This window comes from Taeniopygia guttata, chromosome 1 (assembly GCF_048771995.1).
Source record: "Taeniopygia guttata chromosome 1, bTaeGut7.mat, whole genome shotgun sequence".
Lineage (NCBI taxonomy): Eukaryota > Metazoa > Chordata > Aves > Passeriformes > Estrildidae > Taeniopygia > Taeniopygia guttata.
Genome location: NC_133024.1, coordinates 8,089,641 through 8,107,716, shown reverse-complemented (window position 1 = coordinate 8,107,716; position 18,076 = coordinate 8,089,641). Strand labels below are relative to the sequence as shown.

General features: G+C 37.6%; 1 protein-coding gene across 4 annotated transcripts in view; it reads left to right on the top strand.

The window, feature by feature from the left end:
• LOC115492903 (uncharacterized) overlaps positions 1–18,076 on the top strand; it is a 531,227-nt gene that overhangs the window by 340,597 nt on the left and 172,554 nt on the right. The window contains exon 8 of one of the 4 annotated variants that reach the window (XM_072923299.1): positions 2,147–2,191. The exons of the other annotated variants lie outside the window; for them this stretch is intronic. The gene's annotated coding sequence lies outside the window, so the exon portion shown is untranslated. The remainder of the gene's footprint in view (positions 1–2,146; positions 2,192–18,076) is intronic. 4 annotated transcript variants of the gene reach the window in all.

Here is an 18,076-nt window from a genome sequence, read left to right as displayed (position 1 = left end):
ACACAAAGAAAATACCATTTTTTTCAACCCTGAAGAATAGAAGTGATTTTTCACTGTAAAAGAAACAAAATTGTGACAAAAGCTCCAACAAAACTTAGAATAAAATCTGAGATATGTGCTCCACACTGAAACAGATGCTTGACCCAGAGAGCACTGACATCCCTTGCCTATACAGTGGTGCAGAACATGTGTTTACTTTTTTAGCATTCCTAAACCAAGGAAGACTGTGGCAAAGGAATCACTCAGAGGAAGGGAAAATGGACACTTCCCAACGGTGATGCTTTCTTTGGGTTTGGACAAACATCATCATGAAAGTCTCTTCATGTAGGTAGAGGGGCCCAAACACTGTTTTCCCAGCTCATGTAGCAGACCTTGGCCAGGGTGGAAGTTCACCTGAGCAAGGATGTACTTTTTAAATTTTAAAATATGCCCTTTATTTTTAAAAGCATGATGAGAGAACTTATTTATTAAAAAGTGAATTACAAGCTGTATGGTTGACACTTTAATCACTCAAACCTAATAATTCTTTTTGACCGTTTCTAAAATAATTCCCATGAAATAATAGCAAAAAGATACTTTAGGCATTGCATTTCTGGGAATCATTGCACTTCTCAGGTGACTGAAGTCACTTATTCTTCATCCTCATGCTTCACAACACATCTGAGGCATGAAATTATTCCCTTCCAGTGTGATGCCTTCTCCTGCTCATATTGCTTAAATGATTCTTAAGGATTAGTGTGTTAAAAGCATTGTGAGAAATTCGGGGCTGGGTGGGGGAAGGAGAAGATAATATTTTACATTAGAGTTATCAACCTGATCCACATTTGGGTGAATTTTATTCCAATAAGAAGGGTCTGGATCTAATACACATCCCTGGTATGGGCTAGCAAAAATATGGAGGACAGAGTGACTTCCTTGACAGTGTGGTGTGAATAAAACTGGTCACATATAGCAGAAACTGTCAGAATTTAGATGGTTTTTTATTTGCAAGAATAAAGAGAATCCACTGATGGGTATTGCCAGCTGTCTCCTGTATGCAGGTACCATTCTTTGTTCCCAGGATTTTATGCATTCAGCTGTGATGTCTCTCTAAATCCTTTTACCATATCTTGATTGGTTTGCAGACAGAATACAAATTCTCTTGAGACAAATGTACCATTACCATTTTAAATTGTAATCTTTTTCGGAAAATGTTGTTGGATTTTTGTCATTAACATTTGAGAACAAAAGACTGGAGTTTCAATATTTGTTGCCACCCGTGGGGCTTTGCCTCATATAAGGTTCTAGTTGCAATACGAGGAAACAACATTAGTTTCATGTCCTTTGGAAAACAATGTATAGACAATCAGAGAACCTTACCTTCTGTGCATTTATTTTACTGTGAGCAAGGACTGTAAAACACCAGCACGCATTTTAGCTGGAGGACTACAGAAGTAATCTCTGAAGCCAATGTTGGGGAAATAGTGTATTTACTAAGTCATTACTTAGTAAAGTCCTTATTTACAAAGCCCTGGTGAGCACTAATCTCAAGCTTAAACTTGTAAATGTAGCTGCATGCTCTGATGAATCAAAATTTTAGCTGTTTCCATTTCTGCCTCAGTGAAAAACTTCATGTATTGCAGGAAAATGCTAGAGCTATTAATAATAGTAAAAGGCCTGTTTCATATCCAAGGCTGCATCACTGAGCTGGCTGTCCCTCAGTTTGAAATCCTGTGTAAATGCAATCCAATATTTATCAGTAAAACCTTACAGCATTAAATGCAGCAAAAATGATTTTATGCTCTCATACAATATATCATTCATATATAAATAGCAAATGTCATGTGATAGATAATATACAGTATATAATGTGTATAGGATGTGTTTTAAAAAACTTTTATTTCCTAAAATTAAAAGTTTTATTTCCTAAAAATTTTATTTCCTTTTATTTCCTTTTATTTCCTATTTATTCTCTTCTTCCTGCTGTACCCACTCTCAAAACCCTTTCGTATACCAGGAAAGTAACAAAAACCAGTGAGAAAACATGATTGCTTTTCTGTTTCACTAAGATATCTTGGATGATCACTGCTTATGGCATTTTTCCTCACAATAAAAATGAAAATGTAATTCTCAATGTCACCAAAAACTGGTCTCTTGCTTTTCACAGATGAGAGGCAGCATCCAGGAAAGTCTAACCCCAGTTAGATGTGCTGTAAGTCTTATGTATCTGCCTTGTCTTATGTAGATGATGTGATAATGATGTCTTGTAGAATAAAATCTTTAGTTAAAGACAGAATCGTCAAAGTTCTTTTAAGCTCGTTCTCCAAGTCATTGCATTGAATTCCTTTCTGGAAGCCTCACTGAAAAGTTTGTGATGGTTTGTTTGAGACAGCTACTGTGTCAGTTCTGGTCCCAGTGGGCACATACATTGCCTTTTACAAAGACTGAAGGGACTGCAAAATAAAAAGGTTCTCAAGCAGCAGGAAAGAGTTCTAGAATAGATCCAGGAAGGGCCACTGTGGTATTTGCAACATAATTTTCACATTTTCTGATTAATTTTTTGAGTAAAACATGTGTTATAGGCATATAAGGCAGTCTGTCAGTGAATAGCAGACTCACTACATTTCAAGAAATGTTTCTGTTGTGTCTTTCAGAAATTTTCATCCCTTTTAACACTGTCATTTTGAAATGTAATTTATCCAGAAAGGGAAAGGAATTGTTAGCAGGAAATATTCATCTGATGTGTTCAGCCTGAATATTGGAAATAGTAGTGAGAACCTTCATAAGCTGTCTTGTCCCACTTTGCTGACCTCAACAGTTTAGATAGTTTGGAAAGGACTTTCATCTCCTATGTCCAAGCTGAGTGGCAATTCCATACACTATGAATCCAAATTCTTTGCCTCTCACTGCTCTGAATGACCATAGTATTTAAGATGCTGTGGGGTTCAGTGTTATGAAATGAATGCAATCCCATATAACTCAGTGGTTTGATTCTGTGCACACCTGGGAGAGGTTTGGGAGAGATATTACATATGTTTCACATCTGTTGGTCTCTGGAATTTTGATGCAGTGGTCTTTGGCTTGTTCTTTGCCCATTCATATTGTACCTATTTAAACTCCAGATGTGAATAAGAAAAATTAATTTCTTCCTATCTCATCTTTTAATACTGTCAGATGAATACGAATCTCAGCTCTCTGGAGTATATTACACAGAATTTTCATTTTGTTTAGTGATTATTAATACTTCTGTAGCTGTGAACCAGCCATATTTCTTTTTTAAGCTTTACACAGCTTACTACATAGCCTGGGATGTGAGTTTTCTGCATGCCATTTTATAATCAATAGCAGTTTTTTATTTACATTTTCTTTCTGACCATTTTTGCACAATATGCTTATCCTTTTTATTATTCCTAGCTAGAAAATGCCAGCATCATTTTATTTGCAACAACTGACATTTTGATAGGAAAAAAGTACTTAGTTAAGTATTTTTAAATTATTCTTCGTTTGTTTTTCTTTTCTTTGCAATACCAGGTATCACCTTTGATTAATAACAATCATATATGGGCTTTGTTCCTCTTATCTGGGTGTCAGCAGTAATTGGAATCCATATCCATATCCTACCTTGCAATCATGCTGCAAAGGCCAATAAATTCCCGCTGAGTGTGTTACTTGTTAAATTTAGTGCATTACATTCAGGGTAATGAATAAAAGCACTGGGCCGTTACTGTCTGGTTGGCAGAGGAGGATTGAGAACAGCCAGACTCCCCTGAGGCCCCAGGCAGGCTTAAAACTGTGACAGGCAGAATCAAGGGACTCCCTAAGCATCGCAGTTCAGTTTGTCTCCCTTAATTTCCTCCTCTACCAAGATTTTTAAGGGAAATGGAGGTGAGATAATCTTGCAGCGAAGCACAAAATGCACTGTGCTGGTATACAGTACTCCCTGGTGCAGATTCTCTTCTAGGCAAGTAATGCATCTGCATTAAACATTCAGCTGATGACAGATTTTACTTTGCTTTAAGAGATGCATGTATCATATATATATATATATGTGTGTGTGTGTGTGTGTGTGTATATGCATATATATTATATATATACACGTATATATATGTATTTATGTGTATATATATGTATATATGTGTATAATGTATATATATATATATACACATACATATATATATATATATATATACACACACACACACATATATATATGTAATAGAGAGATATATAGATAAAATATACAAACAAATGTAGGATTCTAACCAACCCATGTAAAGCCTCTGTTGGCCTCCTGACTGATAAAAATAAACTCTCAGACTTGGATGTCTGAGCACTGCTTTGGCTGACACAGGAGCAGCTGTGTGTCTCCAACAGTGGGAAGAAACAATATGTACTTCAGTTCTGAACCTGGGCCTGGGAAGTTCATGAATTTCAGTTCCTCCTGGTTGGCACACAGATTTATTGTTATAAAATGATGAAAATTTGATAAATAAGGTTATGGAAGAGCTGAAGTAACAGCACAGAACCTCAGTGAAAGGATACACAAATCTATTTTGGGGAGGCTGGGAAGGAGTTTTGCACTTTGCCTGCATCCTCCCTTTTGGTTTTTCTGTGCCTTTGGACAGTGGGCTCCTCTGAGTGAACTCCCTGTCTTGGAAGAGGGACTCAAGCTCCTCTGGTGCCTCTGCAGGTTCCAGAGTCAGGAGTGTGGAGAGCCATTCACCCACACATGGCCCTGCAGAAGGGAAGTGGCACGTCCCCCTACAGCTGGAAATACACCCTGGAGCCTTTCCTTCTCATTCCCATGCCTGTTCCCTATTCCTTTGGAAGACCATGACAGGGAGATTAGGATGATCGTATTCAGACCCAGTATTTTCTGCAGCTATAAAGTGATGAATTTTGGCAAGATTTGGATGATTATGGTAGTTGCAGTCCTTTCAGGGACACCTGTCATGGCCAAAAATCTCCTGAACTGGAAATACTGGTACTATGTCAACTTGTATCATGTAGATCCCAACTACATATATATTTTCAAGTAAATTAATATCCACCAAAGAAAACAAAGTTACAGTGGAGATCTGATCTCTGCTGGAGTCAGAGGTAAAGGTTTTACTTCTTCAGAATATTATCAATTTGGAGCTGCTTTATTGAGTCCTTCTGAAGCAGTACTGTTTTTTGTTATATTTTGTCACAACAGCAAAAATGTTCCTCTTATCCTTCAAGAGCATATTTTCAAAATTACTGAAGAAACAAAGGTTCTTTGGGCTAAACTCACCACAGGATTCAAGTTATCCAGCTTTTCTTCTAACTGTCCCTAGTGGCTTAATTTATTTTTTTTTTTTCATTTTTGTGATTTTGGTATTAGTGTAGTTTAATATTGGCTGAAATAATTTGCCTGATGGTGAGAAAAGAATTTTATAAGCAATGGAAGGAAGAAGATAAACAATACAGTATCCATATCCACATGTAATATTTTCAAGGGTATTCCTTTCTTTACGAGTTTTGAAGATTTAAAGTTTAAAGTAAGATAAATTTGTTGAATAAAACTACATATATGGGATATCTGTACTCCAGGATTGGACTGTATGTTCAATTCCAGAAGTAACTGTGTCTGGCAGTTCAAAACTAAGGAAGGCCTCTGTCACCAGAGGGTAAAACCATGACCCTTGCAGTACAAGTACAATCAAATGCATCAAATAATTGCTCCAGGTTGTTACAGTTTAACGTAAACCTTCCCCAGCATGAAAAGAAGTATTTTGTTTTTGTCTTTTGATATGGATGATCTCACACAAAATGAAATATTTGGTGTTGCCCTGTTTTAAATGAGAACGTGACTCATGATGCTGCTAAGAAAAGTTCTTTCCTGAAATTGCCGTGTTGTTCATTATCTTAACCTTACAATATACACGGTTCTGTCTGGCAATTGCATTAAAACTTAAAATGACAAATCAACATTTCCAAAACACAAGCACACATGCCTATGGAGCATACCCATGGAGAGAGGTTTGGAGATCATTTCATTGAGAAGACAGTTCTGGCTTCTGATGTGGTCTTGTGGGAAACCTCCCAAGTAATTAACGTTTCATTAGGGAATGCAAACAGGTCCTTGATTCTCTCATTGTTGAACTGGAAAATACTGCAGATGACCCCAGATCCTCCAAAGAAATCCTTCTGAATCATCACAGAAGGGAGGCTGGGATTATTTGCTACGTTCTGGAAAGCTCCACATGTCTGAGAGCTCCAATCCCCAATCTCAGGTCAAGCAGTGGTTTTGCTCTGTGCCAGCCATTGACATTTGTTGTTGATGGATTTTTATATCATCTTCTCATATTCAACATTCCTTTCAGCTGGAACATTTAGTTTAAGGCTATCTGGGTGCCATGGATGGAATCATCTTTAATCTTCTTACCATAAGAAATTGTGCAGAAGCAGATCCAGGTGCAATGGCTGTTGACTGTGTAGATTTTATTATATCAACCCATTAACTTTTGCAGATGGTTTGTGGGTTTTGTTTTTCTTTTAATATGTTCTAGTTCATGCTCTTCTCCTCTCTTTTTTCCTCTATTGCTCTGGGGGCAAAATAAACTATGACAACGATGTTATAGGTAACAACTCTATGAAAACTTTGATTATTTTAAAAGCCCATTATCTGACATGAGAACTTCATGTTTTTCAAGTATTTAGTTACTTTCTGGACAATGTGTGCCACTTAGGTCTATATAAGTAGAGCCAAACCAATACATCTGGAGAAGTAATAAACCACAGTACTGTATTTGTGTCCTTTCCAAAAAAACTAGTCTGTTGCTTCTACTGCCAAGATCTGGCAGGTAGCTTTGGGGAGATTAATGACCTTGGTGATTGTTACTATTTGTGCCTTTTTTCCCCTTCCTACACTTAAATTATTACATTCCAAATGCTTATTTACTGGATAGCATGAATGTGCTGAGGAAAAAAAAAACCCAAACAGTCTAACATACAGCATGTTGTGATCTGTCCTTGTATTTGTTTTTAAATTTGTGTTTTTCAAGGTACTGGACTAACACAGCCCTCTGAAGTGCTTGAGGGATCAAAATCAGTTGTCTTTACTGAAGCAGTCTATCACTCACATAAAGGTTATTCCAGTCCTGCCAGTATGGAAATGGATTTGCTGGACTCACTCACCACTGACAAAGGTGGAGCTAACATTGCTGGAAAATCTCATGTGTTAGTTTTTAATGTCTAACTTGCTTTGATCAACCAACATTGCTGCCAGGATGAGGTCAGATTGCACTTATTATCACCATTGCTTCTTAGTTTGGTGGTTGGTTACCATTTCTATTTTCAATAGGCTGGAGTGTTTTCTCCTCTGAAAACTTTTGTGTGATAAGTTCATCATGTGGGAAAAGAAAATTAAATAATATCATAGTATTTGGATCATAGTTGAAAAAATATCCAGTGACCTGTGTCCTGTTTCTTGTCAAAAGTTATCACGAACAAATATGCACTGAACCAGTAAGGTCTGTGAAAGTACTAGGAGTTTCATTTCTATTTCAGCACACTTTTTTTGCATGGCTTTTTGATGTGGTGAAAAAAGACTTTGGTCTTCTGGAAGTCTTTATTCAAGCATATTTCCTAGCCCACATGAAGATGTGTTTGTGGCTACTGGCTGAAAAATTTAAAGAACAGCGTACCAAAACAGGTAGAGATATACCTGTGTTGTTGGGAGTTTATTTTATAATGACTACCTTTTTTTTTCCTACAAGCTTTAGATATTCAAATAATTAAAGAACAGCCTTCAGAACTTTACTTAATAGCTCCCAAAGTATGGTGTCTTGAGGAATCTTGTTCAAGCAGTTCTCTTGAAATTCATGCAAAGTGAGTTATATTGGGGGTTTTGTTTGTTTCTGAATCTGGCTGCATTCTCAATTCTCTGACTCTTTGCTCTATAACAGTGTGTTGAGTAGACCTTAATATTTCTGACCAGCCCCACTTGGGACCCTCACTAACACCCCCATTTGGGCTCACCAGCTCTATACGAGCTCATGCTCCTACTCTACAGGACTCTTGCAGGCTGGAAAGCTTTTGGTGCTGTTTTGGCCCATCAAAGGGATGTTAAGGGAAGAATTATCTTCCTCAGGGAATGGTGGGCACAGCTGCATGTGGGAATTCTTTATCGAGAGGAACTTGCCAACAGCATGTTCAGAGGACATGTCTGAAGAGCACATTTGTCTTTAAAAGATTCCCTGCAGAATGTAGTTGCTTTCACTGTACGTGTTTTTGTTAAGATCTGTAGAAGTGTCTTGTTTTCTGCTGTATAGTATATTAATCTTTGAGCCTTCTCTTGGGGGAAAAAGCAGAAGGAAAATATACTCCTATTTTATTTAGATTTTTTTCCTAATTCTTCCTTTAAGTAAAAGTTCAGGGTAGCAGAGGAAATTGATAGTGGCACACCCTGTTTTAAATAGCTTGCTTTTTTGTTCAAGATTTATTTATTCCATTAAATAAAGACTTTGAGGTATTTCAGAAAACTAGTCAAATAATAATGAACTTCGTTTATGGGACTATCTGATGGAAGTACAACATAAGGAATCAAAAAGGGAACAAATGATGAGTGAAATTTTAAAAACTGGGTGAACTGCTTTAGCTTGGGATAAATTGAATTCTCCCTTGATAAATTTATATACACTCTAATGCTGTTATGGGCTTGTTGGCCCTTAGTAAGGAGTCTGAGTTTTGCAAATGAAAATAATAGAAGAAAGAGTTAAGAAATGGCTCTCAATAATAGACATTCTGATGATCTTAGTCTATGATGTCAGACAACATGGAAACCTTCCCCCTAAAGAAGTAATTGGAAGAACCAAAGCATCCTGCATGAGTACACAGGAGAAGAAAAATTAGAGTCTTATGAAAATTTGTACCTGGAAGAGCACTGAAATATACCTCTGCACATTATTTGAATCTACAGATGTAGAGGCTGAGCTGGACTGTTCTGATACAGGTTTTGCTGGACTGAATAACTTGAGGTGCTGAATGATCTCTGGCCTAGCTGAGAAATCACAAATGTGGTCATTGGTTACCTGTAAAACTATTATTTAATGATTCCTCTTTGAGCTTGTGAGGAAGAGTAAGAACACAGCACAGAAAGAGGTTTTTAGGGTTTTTTAATCCTATCTCAAAAGGGAAGCAGGATGCTGCAGTAAGAGAAGAAAAAGAACTGAATCAGCTTTTTCTGAAAAAAATATTAGTGTAGAATAACAAAAAAGAATAACTATGGAAATACTTTCTGTGACAGAGTCTTGTTAAAAGACACATTTATCTAAGCTCAGATCTCATACTAGGCTTCTTTTCAAAATAGAGATGCAAGTCCAAAAGGAGGAGCAAGTGTGACAGAGACTCTTCCTTTGAGTGTAGCAGGCATCATCCATCTGTGCAGGGGAGTGGTGTTTTAATTAGCTGGAAAGTTCTGCCAGCAGTATCCCTAACACAATGCTACAAGCAAATGGACATCGGTATGAGCCTAGATGAAATGTATGCTTACAGTTTATTTATATTATCAATCACTGCAACAATGGTTTGTATATATATAAAGGAAATTACCCTTCAAAGATAATTGTATAAAGAGAGTTTGGAGGATAAGAACAAGGTTAATTTGGGGAGAGAAAGAACAATATAGATAACAAGTTTTGATCTGTGATTCCAAAGGTTTGTTTATAATAGGAAATACCATGATAGAGTTGGCTTGACCTGGGACAGTTTATTGGCTTCTTTTTTATATATATTTTTGGCTGTAGAGCTTGCTCAAAGAGGGAAACAGCACTGAACTGAAAAACTGTCTTGGAACAGTAAGCTTAAATTTTTTGCAAGAGCTCTACAAACTTGCTTCATAACAGATGAGGAGCTGAGTTGTTTGATTACTTGGCTGTTAGTGTGGTTGATTTATATTTGCTTCTTAAGCTATGATTTGCCTTGTTATGGAAATCCATGAGTGAGGCTACCTACCAACTTGAAATGTGGAGATTATGCCTTCAGAAATATCAAACACATATCAAAAACACCTGGCAGAAATAATCAGCCAAAAATGATTTTATTGTCCTGACACTTTAAATTATCATAGAAACGTTTAGTTTGGAAAAGTTCTTTAAGGCCATTGAGTCCAACCCTTAAGCTAGCACTGCCAAGCCCACCACTAAACCATGTCCCCAAGTACTACATCTACATGACTTTTAAATCCCTGCAGGGATGGTGACTCCCTGGGCAGCCAGCTCCAAAGCTTGACAACTATTTCCATTAAGAATTTCTTTTAGCATCCAATCTAAATCTCTCCTGGTGCAAACTGGAGCTGTTTTTTTATTATCCTATCAATTACTACTTAGGAAGAGAAAACGCCTCCCACCTGACTACAAGCTTCTTTCAGGAGTTGTACAGGATGATGTAAAGTCTCCCCAAGCCTCCTTATCTCCAGGCTAAATAACCTCAGCTGCTCCTCATCAGATTTATTCTCCAGACCCTTCCCCAGCTCTGTTGCCTTTTTCTGGACTCACTCCAGCACCTCAATGTCCTCCTTTTAGGAGAGGCCCAAAACTAAATGGAGAATTTGAGGCGCACCAAATTCTGTGCCAAGTACAGGGGAATGATCACAAAATGTGCTCAGCTGCAGATCTGTATGCATAAAATGGCAAGTTCAAATGTCTTCCAATATTTTTTTGTGATGAAAATATCTAAAGCTGTGAGTGAGGGTACTGGTAAAGCCTAGATGGCATCCCAGACTGCTAACATTTGAGGATCCTGCCCCATTTGAACTGGTGGACAATTATGAAGACTATACGTATTCAAATGAGAGATTGTTCTTCAAGTAATATTTGATGAAAGGCAGGAAGGACATGTCTAAAACTCTTAGAATTCACACTGAAATGAGAAACAACATTTCAACTGGGATCTATTCAGCTGGCAATGAATTTATAAGGTAGTTTGGGTGATATAGTCCAGACTCTACAACAATATTGTGAGAAATATCAAGAGAATGGTCCTGAACCCAAAGTTTACTGCCAGTATTTTGCATTGTCAGCAAAAAACCAGTCACAAAGTTAAATAAGAAATGCAGAAGGGTGTAACCAGTCCTCATAGTGTCCTATTTTCAAAATTAGTGGATAAGTTGATGAAAACACCACATGTGGGTGTGGTGAGTGAAAGGGAGAGCAAAAGTGAGCATTTTTTAAAGGAGATATAATCAGGTAGTCATACTGAAGGGGAGTAATGGAGAGTTTAAGAAAATAAAAGAAGAGGAACAGAATAAAAGAATAAAACACAAGGAATAGACTTTCATTTGCTGACTGTTGCAAAAATGCTAAAAGCAGGTCTGTAATGTGTAATTCACAGTATATGAAATTCACAAAAAAGGTAATTAAGAAAGAGAAAGTAAATGCTAAAGCTCTGACGAGGATACAAGTTTAGTTTTTTGCATTTGCAGATGGAAACCACCTCTCCTGTACAGGCCTGCTTCCCATCCCATAAGTTAACACTCCAGAATTCTAAATGCCTTCTCCAGGCCATATGTGAGCAGGAGACTCCTGACACTCCTTTTGAAGTACTTTAGACATGCAAGCATATGGAATTGTGTGTGAAGACCACTTCCATTGCTCGTTTGAACTTGGTGCCACTCTAGCAAATGGGATTTACAAATGTTACCACATAATTATACAACTCTGACAAGTTCTGTAGGGGAATACCACACCCTAGCATGTGTTGGGTATTTCTAAAGTTCACTAGGGAAAACCTCCACTTCAGATTTCAAACTTTACTTTCCTGTTTCAGTAACTACTTCACATTTTTAAGAAATATGCCAGAATGTGGTAGGACAAAACGTTCTGGTGGTGTTTAAGTCAAGGGCATGACACAGGTGCCAAAAGAATGTAATCTAATATTTCAAGTTAAATGGAATGACAGGTCCTGTCAAGGATCCCCAGTGATAATTTTCTTGTTTCTTCTCTTTTTTTTTTTTTTTATGCATTCTTTCACAAGGTGTCATAAAAGAAATATAACTGATTTTGTATTATAGATAATAATATTTATTTATTTATTTATTAGTGTGATTTCTTGAGAAAAGTTTAATTATTTGGGCTTAAATTGCTTAACCTGTTCTGCTGTTATCCATAGAATCTCTGTAGCTGTTTGCTCTGAGAGCTGTTTTGTTTTGGTTTTTTTTTTGAGAAGACAGCTTACTTTGTGTCATTAATGTCTAGACAAAATTGACCCTTAAGTTTACAGAAAAAAAATATAATCTCACAAAAAAGTGGCACTAACTCCATAAATCCTTATTTCATATTAATGTTTGTAGAATGAGTATGGTAGAGTAAAATTCGACAGGATTTTTTTCCCCAACCAATAATACACTTTTTATGTGTTTATATCTACTTTAAGGAGTTAAAGGTTGCATGGGACAGCTGGTTAAATGAAGGAGGGGTTAAAAACATATGTTATATCTTCATTTACTTCTAAGAGCAGAGCAATGAAACTTCTGATTTTTTTTCATACATATTATCTTTATTGTGCTGGATGCTACCAGCTTGGGATTTTTTAACTACACCATTTTCTATTCACTTTCACTTTTCACAAAGGAAAATTTCACTTTCCTTTGCCCAGGGAAAGTGATTCATGAATAACACCTTAGCAGTTAGAAAATTTTTTTTTTTTTTTTTTGTCTTTAATGTTGTTAAACCACATTTTTAAAAGGATAGTGAGCATCATTATGTCTATCATATAGGCAGAAAATCTGGAGCAGGAAAAGGTTAAATGACTTGCCAGAAGGCACAGAGAAAAGCAGAAGTAACAGACAACCACCCACAAGTCCAAGGATAACTCTGTTCCTTAGTATTATAGTTCTGGAAGGTAGGAATAAGAAGCACTACACAGACTCTTCTCTGCAAGATGTCTTTTCACAACATGGCTAAGTTTGGCTCTCACTGCTCTTTCCTGCTTAGCCGATACAGTTTCAGCTTTTACAGCCATATGTGAGAAGAGCTACCCTTAACATCTATAAAAATTGGTACTTAAAGGACCTTGTACTGATGTTATTAATAGAAGAAGAATTTGGAAGATTCTACTGTTGAGTTCATCTTGGCTAGATAAAGTTTCTTCCTAAACTTAACTGCCATGGAAGGGAATAAAAAGACTGGGAAAACTATTTTACCTAACACTTAAAAGTTTAAATGAATTTTTGCAGGCACCTAGAAGACAGCAGCAAAACAAGACAGTAAATAGTTTTTCATTCAAAATAAATGTTAAAAATTTCTGTAGCAGAGTAACAGCAGATGTTAAGTTTGCTGACTTTCAAGAAGGCATTAGTAGCATTTTATGTGCTACTAAAGCATAACACATAACAGTATATAATTATACTGTTGAAAACCAGCAAAATATATACCAGGGTGTAACAACAGGTTTGGTTCTTAGGATACACTCAGAAGAAGCACAACTGAATCATTGTGTTTAGTCTTGGCCACTGCCCTTCCAGATTCACTGAAGAGAATATAGAGGGAAATAAGGAAATGAAGAAGTCCATATACCTTCATTAGCAGGGTAAAATTATTTAGTTGCAATGTTAGAAGTCTGATGAGAAAAACAACATTAATCTTTAAGAATGCACAGAGGAAAGGAATGATCTCTTCATTCTCTTCATGACAGATATGCCAAGGAAGTAACAGACTTCATTTTCAGTAAGGAACCTAAAAGTTGAACATTAGGTATTCTTTTTATCAGGAAGGAAAGTAAAACACTGCAGAAGCTGGTTTAAGGATGTTCCATTGCTGAATATGTCTTTGGAAATGTGAAACATGGACTGTGACACTTTCTGAAGCTGGGGGAGGCCTGGATAAATCCTAAGATTCTCCTCTGTGCCTAGCCACTGGTTTTGGCATGAGACATTCCAAACACAGGCCTTACAGCCCAAATAGTGCAATCCCCCACACAGCATAAGATCTGAGGTTTCAAGATTTCTATTATCTCATTAAAGTACAAAATACTTATAGCTGTCACAAACTTAACAAAAAGTTTAAACTTTCCAGATGCTTTTATTAGTATTTCACTGGGCCTGCAGATATCATGAAACAGCAATACAGAGATGTGAACAGCACATTTCATCCTGAGGATGGAACTCTGTGGTCACTCAGAGTAAAAGCCATGGGAGTATCATCAGAGGCATGCTTAGGCCTTGCCTTTGCAAATGAACAAACAGGTGAACAGGTTCTTTCAGCACCTGTTTGTGGTTAGCTTTGCTATACTGTTTATTTTGTACACTTTTGCTTAATTCAAATTTTGCAAATGTATGTCAGAATCAAGAGCAAGTAAGTGAAAGCACTGCAGGTCAAAAGGCTCCTGAAGCAAGTACACATTTCCTATTCTCTCTGTGCTGCCATGTGCCATATGGGCACACACTGAAGCAGGTACATGAGTAACTTTTGGAAGTTTCCATGAGCTGGAGTTGGTACACTGGGTTATTCCCTGCTTTCTTTGGGCTTCGGTGTAATCAGGTTGATTTATGGCAGCTGAAAATATGATGCTTTATTTTTAGCATTTAAACACACAGGAAGAATTCATGTTCTCGGTTTAATCCACTGGAACACTGGGATTTAGTGAAAAGCTTGTGTAGAGATGACAGGACTGCTGGCTACATAAGCAGAGGAAGGTATGGGGGAGGAACATGCAAAGAATGCTTTTGAGAAGTAGATTAACTCTGGAATTTTAGCATGCAGTTATTATTGAACAAATAAATGACAAGGTTCTTTCTCTTCAGAAGGGAAGATTTTGTTCATTTTCACAGATAATCAGTCTGTTTCTGTAAAGTTAATAGGATGCTGTCAGGGCTTTCTTGCATGGTTTGTTGGTATGCTTTCACTTCTTCAGTGAAACAGGGGAATTATCTAAGGGAGGATGGAAAGGAAAACTGGTTCTGAGTAAAATTTCTCAAATTAGCTTAGTGAGCTAAGCTTCAGTGCCAAAATACAATTTATATGATATATATACCTGACAGAACATTGTTTGCTCCATACTTCTGTTTCAAAGTGTAGTAAATTAGGCAGCATGGAGTTACTAATGAGCAAAATTGGCCTATTCTACAAAGTATTTTTGCATCCATATGCTGTTACTTCCCACTGGTTTGTCTCTCCACTAGGACAGTCTGTCTCTTTCTTCTTTCTTATCTATCTTTGTGTTTAAATTCAACCAGGACCAGTCTATTTTCAGCTAGTCTTGGATGCAAGGGGAAGAAAATCAGGTTGTTGGAAGCCTTGAATTTCCTTAGGCTGGCCTATTTCCAGTGGGATAAGTGCTCAGGAACCTCTACAGAAACAGTTGTTACATGAAAGTGGGCAGGTGCCTATATATGTTTGCATTGCACTCAGATTGACCACTAGCTCAGAAGAACAGCAAGAATCTGAGAATTCAGTCACAAGGATTGCCAAGAAGCAGCCTTCCTCTATGTATTTATGGAGATCCCATTTCAGGAAAACAGAGTTGTTTGTGTTTGCTTCCAGTGGTAGGAACATCTTCCTTTGAGAGGTATTTGGTCCTGTGACACCAGTCCTGGGCTACAGTTCATGGAAGGGCAGCAAGTTTGCTGCAGATGGCCTGGGTTATCTCTCAGAGCAGGAGAGGCAAATCTTGTAACAAAAGCCTGAGCTGAGACAGTAGGAGTCTGAGAGGGCTAGAAAGAAACAGGTTTCTAAAAGCCCTTTTTGAATTCCACATATATCATAGCATGTTATGAAGTGCATTTCAGAGCACCACAGAAGAAGTATGCAAAGTATTCCCTGGAGCATTTAGTGACATGTAGATTGGATCATTACAGCTGTACAAAGGCATTTCAGTTTTTACCCTTAAACAAAACCTAGTGCTGCTCTTAGGCAATGAACTCTAAGGAAGAAAATAATATTTTGTGGAATAATTCCATGAAAATACATATCAGTATGAAGACATTGTCAGCAATCATTTCAAAACTCCATTTATTTCACAGTGAACTTTGTTCATGACTTCAGGGGGAATGAAATGGAAAGATAGGGAAAGCAATTTACTAAATCCAAACTGTGCCAAGCATAGATGCCTTGTCACCCATCCCTCAGTGGGGAGCTTTGCCCTTCCACTTATGCCAAATGTCACCGTCCTGGTGAATGACATAATATATACAGAGCTGGGATCACTCTAGTCTGCCTGAAGAAACTTTCTCTGCTCCCTGTTCTCATTTCTACTGCTAAAAGAAATGCTTTCACCCCTGCAGATATAGCTGCCAAGGGGACTGATAATTGGTCCTGCTTCTCCCACAGCCCAAAGTGAAAATACCCCATTACTCGTAAGAGTCATTTGCTGTTTTCTCAGCCCTGCAAGGTGCCTATAGTCAGTCGGGGCAGTGGATCCTCAGGAATGCTGGAACAAGACAGCACAGGTGGGATCCATCTCACCTAGTTCAGTTTAGATCATAGTATTTTCATAGTGGGATTTCTGTCCAGTAGTTGCTAATCCTATATGTTAACTCATACTTAATTTTCCTCGTTTTTCAGTAGAAAAAAGCTTTAAAAAAGGAGTAATAAGAAAATTTTCATATTCAAATAGAAGAGAACTTCCCCTAGCATTCTGGGGAAAAAAAAAAAAAAAAACCACCTTGAAATATTCATGTCGTGTTGCGTAGACTGCCCATGAAATATGCATGAAAAGTTATACAAGGTACTAGGAAAAAAACTCTATACCGCTGGAAATTGGATTCTTTAATTTAAAAGATAAGTCTTTATCTAGCAAGAAGAGCAAGAATATAGTGAGAGCTAGACATGTCCCTTGTAAGTGTCATCTTAGAGAAGGCTTACTTCTGGCTCTGTAAATGTGCCTGAACCTGTGCCTTCCAGCCACCAGAGAACTGCTTTCTCATGCTTCCACAGGTGTTTTGTAACACATAACCTGCTCTGAAAATACCAGGTGGAGACACTGCTTAGCAAGCACTAGCCTAGTTGTGAAAGAGCATCAGCTTTGCTTCCTTCAGCCAAATGCCAATACTGCTTTGATGGTGGTTAAACAATTTTGTTAAATATCTAGTTGTCCAATAAAGTCATTATCAGTCAGGATAGCATCTGGCAGGTGACTTCCCCCAGAATAATAAGTATAGTATCTGTATTTTTGCCATGCTTTTAAAACAAACCTCATGTTAAAAATTACCCTGCATATTTAGGATAGGTTTCTCCCAGAACTGCAGGAACAGCAGCAGATAGCATGATTGGAAATCATACTTTTACCCCAAAATTCCACTGCAGTTATTAGTCATTAGCCTAAATATGATGGTGACCGATCCATTGATAAGGGATGTGTTTTCATTAAGAAAGTCATGTCAGCCAGATGATAAAACCTGCCAATCTCTAGGACACTTTTGGGATGTCTGCACAGAAAGTGGCTCCCAAATTGCACTGAGGTGACAAATGGTATCTACAATCATATTCTTTGTACAATTGCCCTCTGTCCCCTGAGCTCACACATTTTCTAACATGTTGATCTGGAAAGGCCCACATTGACAGGGTGGTTTCAATGCTCTTTTGCTTCATTAAGAAAACCCAAATTTTCTCACCTGTGTACTACCATGGACAGTAGTGATGATCTCATTACAGATGTCCCACACTTGACACTGTTGAGGCAGGATGGGAATGAGATTACCCTACTCAGAAGGTGAGAGTAAAACTCTGATTTATTTCAAAATGCATCGCTCTTTATGCAGAGCTTGGTGCAGACCAACTCTATTGGTCCTGAAGTGAAAACAACTAACACCACTGGTGCACAGGGCATGATGCACAGTGGTAGAACTCAAGTATAAACAATGTGAACAACAAGAGAGATCAAGAATTATTTACATTCTTTTCCAGAACTTTCTCAGGCTTCTGCCTGGTTAGGAATTTTCTATTTTCTCTTTGACTGAATCTGAGACTTACACACACTGACATGTCCCAGTCTTTCCTCACTTCTACTACTCTGGCTGATAGATGAGCCTGTGTGTTTTGCTAAATGCTGCCAAACAGAGCAGCTTAACTGACCATCTGCATCTGTCCCTGAATTTTGGGCAGTGGCTTGGGGAGACATTATCCCAAGGAACTTCCTT